This window comes from Amblyomma americanum, chromosome 5 (genome assembly GCF_052857255.1).
Source record: "Amblyomma americanum isolate KBUSLIRL-KWMA chromosome 5, ASM5285725v1, whole genome shotgun sequence".
NCBI classification, from domain to species: Eukaryota; Metazoa; Arthropoda; class Arachnida; order Ixodida; family Ixodidae; genus Amblyomma; species Amblyomma americanum.
Window position 1 is genome coordinate 189,056,923 of NC_135501.1, and position 6,998 is coordinate 189,063,920.

Here is a 6,998-nt window from a genome sequence, read left to right on the forward strand (position 1 = left end):
GTTTTTTTTTGTTGTTCTCATTGCGGTTAGAGTAGAAGGACTCTTTACAGTTCTGAAGAATAATTTGAATTCGCAGAACTTAAAACTGATTTGCCGCAGCTTCTCAGCGTAGCTCGGCATCGATGACGCTATCGTAGTGCCGGCGAATCGGGTAACTAAATTTGGCGAAGATAATCGCCCGTTCTCAGTCTTGAATGGACTGCTTGTTGTAAAATGGTTGTAGGCAAGAAACAGCTCCCAGCGTGTAGTGTTGGCGTAAAGCAAGTGCGGGAATCCGTTTTTGCGGCGACTACGCAGAGTGTGCAGCCCGCAGCAAACGCAACGTGCGGTTTTGGCGGGAAATCCCTTCGGGGCAGCATGCGCTCGGTGTCTGGAAAAGGTGGCGTGCGTACAGGGGTCCGCCGGAGCAGCGACAGGCGCTCGATTTTATCGAAAAAACAAAACAAAAACTTCGCGATTGCAGCTTCCTGCCGGAGTGGCCGGGCGCTTGGCTTATGATGAAGAAGCGCCGGGAGTGCAAGTGTCCTCCGGCGCAGCGGCGGACGCACGGTTTTGGCGGGAAACTCCACCGAGAGCCTAGCACTTCGGCGGAGTGGTAGCGGGAGTTCTATTTAGGGTTGGAGAGGCGGCGTATATATATTTCTAACTTTACCCAACGTTTCGAGACCAACTCGGTCCCTTCTTCAGGGGTGACTAAAGTGTGCCTCCCTTTGTTAGCACGTGGCGCAGTCCACTAACACTTCGGGCGCGCCGACCACCGGATAGCCTTCGATGAGGTGAGCGTCTTGGCCATGGAGCCAAACCTGTTCAAGAGGCGACATGTGGAGTCATGGCACATCCGGCTCACAAAGAAGGCGATGAATAGGACACCAGGAACGCCCCCCTCCGCGTACGTTAGTGGACTGCGCCAGGTGCTAACAACGGGAGAGCGAAGGCAGCAACCAGATGCTGCTCCTGGCACACTTTAGTCACCCCTGAAGAAGAGACCGAGTTGGTCCCGAAACGTCGGGTAAAGTTAAAAATATTGGTTGGCGTCAGTTTTCTCTCAACTATCGCGATATGTACGGTTGAGATATCACTATAGGGCCTAGAATATACTGGCCAGCATATTCTAGGCACTCTAATATTACTTCCAAGGCCGGCGAAACAGCCAGAGTTGAAAGCGGCGAGCAGGCAAGCGAGCGGCCGATGAGTTGAAAGCGGCGAGCAGGCAAGCGAGCGGCCGATGGGAACGACCACTGCACGGGGGCAGACGAGCAGACAACACGTGCGCCGGCGCAGGCCGTTGCCCGGCAGTCGCATCGGCGCGTCTTGCTTCACCCATTTCTGACGCCCCAGTGTTCGAGGAACGACAAACGCAGAAGGCGGAGTTGCGAAACAGAGGCGACATATAGTAGTCGTCTGCTGTCTCGACAACAGAACTGCGCGCCCACTCGTCAGGCATCGAGAAAGGAGCAAAAACGTTTCCTTTCAAGCAAAGCCCTGTTGCTTTTCCCTCTCTCCCAGGCTCTGTGAAGGAGAGGAGGGGTACAGCGAAGGGACGTCGGGAGTCGGCGCGCGCCACGATTCATTTGCATCCCTGGCCCCGTAGTGGAGACTTGTGGCTCGGCATCCGACGACGCGAAGGTAATGGCCGATTCACACGACGGTCCGTTCGCCCGCGGCCCGCGCTTCACGTGTTCATGCGCCACTAAAAACTGGCCTACGATCCGATGACGTCGAGCGGATGCGACGGACCAAAAGAGAAGACGACGCGCTGGGTGTGCCACTGTTGACAGATTATTTTCAAGCGTTTGGCAACGGTGGTCAAACTGGTTTTTTCCTCCCGACCCAAGACTGCGATTGAATGGTGCAGGTGCGGCCCTTTGTGCAATTCCTCAATGGCCTGGGCCGTCTTGCTAGCCGAGTCGATCACTTCGTCACGGTAGCGAACGCCGTGCAGCTTGTCAAAACAGGCCGACGGCACGCCTCTCAATTTGGTGACGCACGAACACGTGATGCGCGGGCCGCGGATGAACACTCCGTCGTGTGAATCGGCGTTTAGTAGTACCTCTTTCTTCGACCTGCGGACATACCTTCGTTGTGAGCTGTCACTGGTGCCACCAATTTTATGACGTGTAAATCGAAAATATTTCTGTCTCCTTAAGTGGGCACACGGGAAGATCTTGACTTAAGCCGTGGGAACGGGAAGTTTTTTTTTTTGTTCTTATTGCGGTTAGAGTAGAAGGACTGTTTACAGTTCTGAAGAATGATTTGAATTCGCAGAACTTAAAACTGATTTGCCGCAGCTTCTCAGCGTAGCTCGGCATCGATGACGCTATCGTAGTGCCGACGAATCGGGTAACTCAATTTGGCGAAGATAATCGCCCGTTCTCAGTCTTGATTGGACTGCCTGTTGTAAAATGGTTGTAGGCAAGAAACAGCTCCCAGCGTGTAGTGTTGGCGTAGAGCAGGTGCGGGAACTCCGTTTTTGCGGCGACGACGCAGAGTGTGCAGCCCGCAGCAAACGCAACGCGCGGTTTTGGCGGGAAAATCCCTTCGGGGCAGCATGCGCTCGGTGTCTGGAAAAGGTGGCGGGCGTTCAGGGGTCCGCCGGAGCAGCGACAGGCGCTCGATTTTATCGAAAAAAAAAAATCCGCGATTGTAGCTTCCTGCCGGAGTGGCCGGGCGCTTGGCTTATCATGAAGAATCGCCGGGAGTGCAAGTGTCCTCCGGTGCAGCGGCGGACGCACGATTTTGGCGGGAAACTCCACCGAGAGCCTAGCACTTCGGCGGAGTAGTAGCGGGAGTTCTATTTAGGGTTGGAGAGGCGGCGTAGTCCTCCGGCTTGCGATGGCTTTTCGGTTTTGGCGGGAAACTCGAAATGGTATTGGGCGCTTGGTTTGGTGGGAGAGGAGCAGGACACGCAAGGCGCTCTCCGGAACTTTTAAGGGGCTCTGCATATTTAGCAACCTCTGTAGCAATGAAGACAATGTGCTCTGGCATACAGAGAGTGGCGGCATGTGTAGGACTTCGTTTCGGAGGGTGACATGGGTGACTCAACGAGTAAGCTTCTAACAACTTGCACATTTTTTCGCTGCTTGATGCAAAACTGTGCAGAACTCTAGATTGTTGTATGTTTCTTTCACCTGCCACTTTCAGTGTGCTCACCATCCGCACTTTTTGACAGGTGCCTCTGAAAGCCAGCGCAGTCGTACAGAATATCAACACGCGCAGCAATCCCTGGAACTTATTTAGCATCTGAACAAAGGAAAGTTCTCGCCAATAATGAACTGCAGCATGAATAGGTGAGAAACTCTGACTTACCACTCCGGAAATTTCAGTGTGTGCTTTGCGCCTTACTTCGAAGTGCACACTAGACTTAATGCAAAACAAAATGTGTCGAATAGACTGAATGTGTGAATGAGCGATGCGAACACATAAAACAAAACATTGGGGTTTGGTGGATATCTTGTAATCGTATGTGCATCATTCGATGCGGAAGACTGCGGACATATTTCCATCCACGAAAACTGGGTAACAGAACAGCCACAGTCATTAAGAGTTTTCATCTTTTTGATAATGTGAAAATATTTTGGAAGCACTCTGCAGTTGTATAAATTGTGCATAAAGAAAAATAATTGGCAAGATGAGCGCACCAGTTTTTGTTTTACAAGTAATCAAAGTGAATGCCCTTGTTGACACCTCCTTGATCATACGCCTCTTGGCAACTGAACTATGATCACTTTTAGCAGTTCAAGATTTATTCAGCATAAGCACAGAATCTGAAACAAAAGAAAAAGGTACGACGGACGTTGGAGGCATTACTACACTTTCTCAAGCGGATAAGCCAACGTTTTTGGATGTGGCAAGAAATTCATAAACATGTATGCGTGCACACGCTTACATTGTAATTTATAAACAGGGCGTCCCAGCTAGCGTGAGCCAAATGTTCACAAAACCCGTAACATGTTGATGTGAAGAAATGTGGTGTTAGCAGTCACGAAAGGAAAGTAGAAGTTTCCAAATCATGGTTATTTAGCTAGTTAAGTTCAATCAACCATCATTTAAACCACCAGAGGTAAACGAAGGGTTTCAATTAAAAGTTTGTCATGTGGCAAAAGAAACAAATTTCTTGATTTTCGTTTCGGTAGCTTGGTGTCTGTCGTGCGCATAGCAAAGCGCACGAAATCAGGTGTCGTCGTGGCTGGGGCCCCACAGTCCCATCAGAGACAATAAAATAAGTGATAAATGCTTGCTAGCGGCTGCAGTCTTGTTACCATACCTTAAGAGTGTGGTATGAAGTCCAAAGCAAAGCTATCCTTTCAAAACGTAGACCACTTGTAGGATAGGTGTTGGAATATGTTCGGTGTGTCATGTATTGCTGACTCCTGTTGTGTAAATGTCTCGCGTTCGTCAATTGTCTGCTGCTGCGCTACGTATTTTCGTGAACAGTGAACAAATGAGCCCATCTTTCGACGTTAGCCTTTCGTGGATTCTTTTGATGCTCTACAGGTTTGTAACTGAAACATCTTGCATGTCTTTAGCACTTAAGGAATTCATAACTTAAGTGCACAAATTAGATCTTATAATAAACTGCAAGTCTCCAACCAAAAACTAATTTTAACCCAACGTCGTCATCAAAAGATCTGAGATTCAAAATGTCCTTTCTCATCTAAACTCCGTATAACCTGATATTCAGTTCACGCTACAGATGGAAGAAAAAAACTCCCTGCCGTTTTTGGACGTCCTCGTATCCCGAAACCACAGTACCCTTCAATTCTCCGTATACCGCAAACCAACTCACTCAGGCCGGTATCTCCACTTCTGTTCGAACCACCCTACAGTCCATAAAGCATCAGTGGTGAAGACGTTGTTCTGAAGAGTTGAGACACAATGCAGCACAGAACTTCACAGAAAAAAAGAACAACGCACGATATTCAACGAACTCATCATGAACGGCTGCCCAAAAAACTTTATTCAAAAAACTATTCGAGTTCAAAAACACAACAACGTGCGCCAAGAAATCAAAGCACAAAGACCAACGCCGCCACCAAAATACGTCACTCTACATGTCGGAGGTGCCAGCGAAACCATCGCCCGAATCCTGAAAAAAAGGTGGTCTCCAGGTAGCTCACAAGCCCACAAACACTGTTGCGCTTTGCCTACCTGCTCACAAAGACCGGCCGCGAAGAGAAAGAGCCCAAGGCATTGTCTACCAAATTCCATGCACCGACTGCGACTCAAGCTACATCGGCGAAACCAAAAATCTAAAAAAAAATTCGGCAAAAAACGGCGTCCGCAACTTCGCAAGAGAGCGCAATCCTGTAGCCGAACATTCCGAGGACTCCGACCATAGAAGCAACTTCGAAGAAACCAGCATGCTCGGAACCGAAACAAATTACCACAAGAGGCTCCTTCTCGAATCCTGGCACATCCAAACCACCCCGAACAACATCAACCGCACAAAAAGAAACTTGCCCCCAGTATATGCCCAGGGAATTCGCTCCTCAACTCAACGAAAAAAATTCGCCATTGACCGCCTCCCCACAGTGCGACAACGTGACTCACAACCTTAACCCCCCCCCCTTCCCCCCTCTCCTTCACGCCTTTCGCAACACAGCTTTCGTTCCTTTGACCCTTCCTCCCCTCCATACTTAAAGACGCTAGCTACTACCCTCAGTCACCTCTGATGAAGGAGCCGAGTCGGCTTCGAAACGTTGGGTTCAAATTAAAGTTTTTGGTTTTGGTTGGAGATGTGCAGTTGTTTATAAGTCTTCAAACCCAATCAGACAGGCAAATCTGTCAAAATGTTTAGTTTTCAACGAATTAGATCTGTGTGAACTGTGTACTTCATGCTGTGCCTGACAACTTCTAGCAGCTGCAAGTCAGTGATGGTTGAAATAAAGAATGGCACGGGAGCGGGCAGTTATTGGCATCATAAAGCAATGCTAATTATGTCGTGAAAGCAGAATCATCAGTCACGTCCAACATTATTTTTAACACACTTCGATAGGCCCATTAGATAGATGCAGAAAAATCAAGGATTGTAACTTTGCATTAGTTCAGATGTGGTTGCAACATAAGAGAGAAGACGCGATTTAGATTTTGAGCTTCATTGCTTGAAATTCTGCGCCAACTAATTCCTGTGACGAATTGTCGACCTTTTCCAGGGCAATAAAGGTGGTTGGACTGGGCGCGCTGTTTTTGGTGCTGTTTGCACTCATTAATATCACGGACCCGCCAATTCATTCCCAGCTGTCCCCTTCGACTGAGACAACTGCTGGCAAGTACTTTATTTTTCCTTTCTTACGGGCCCTTATCCCTCCGCCCCCTTTTTCTATACAGGGCCTACATGATGAGCACCACAACTCCCGTAAGGAATTTATTGAGCTGTATGAAACTACGGGACGATACAATAAATAGGGCTTCAGGAATTAGTTGTACGTGGGAACAGTATGGGGTAAATGAACCTGTCTAATCACACTGTTGGTGAAATGTTAAGGGGAATCCCCCAAGGTGGAGTAGATTTGTAATAAGGGAGTAATTACTCATTGGCATCCACCCGAGCGAAGCCATACGGCTACAAAGGAAGGCTATACAGCTTTCTCAGAAACTTCGTAGTTAAAGCAAAATTCGTCCTGGTCCTGGCCTTACCATAAGCTTGTCGTCCCGGTTAGCTCAGTTAGTAGAGCGACTGCTCCGGTGTAGCGGTGGTCCCGGGTTCGAACCCAGGACCAGAACGAATTTTTCTTCAAGTACGAAGTTTTTGAGAAAGCTGTATAGCTTTCTTTTGTAGCCGTATGGCTGCGTTCGGGTGGATGTCAATGAGTAATTGTTCCCTTATTACAAATCTACTCCACCTTGGGGGATTCCCCTAAACATCTGACCAACACTGTTCCCACTTCGAGTTACTGATCTATTCGCTCTCGCCCTACCATGAGCTTGCCGTCCCGGTTAGCTCAGTTGGTAGAGCGACTGCTCCGGTGTAGCGGTGGTCCCGGGTTCGAACCTCGGAC

The 6,998-nt window shown here is 48.9% G+C and overlaps 1 long non-coding RNA gene across 1 annotated transcript; it reads left to right on the forward strand.

The window, feature by feature from the left end:
- The first annotated feature begins 1,216 nt into the window (after nucleotides 1-1,216).
- LOC144135442 (uncharacterized) lies at nucleotides 1,217-6,266 on the forward strand. Its single transcript, XR_013315500.1, has 3 exons — nucleotides 1,217-1,626; nucleotides 3,170-3,287; nucleotides 6,153-6,266. It is a non-coding gene; the product is annotated as an uncharacterized LOC144135442 (long non-coding RNA).
- Nucleotides 6,267-6,998: the final 732 nt, after the last annotated feature.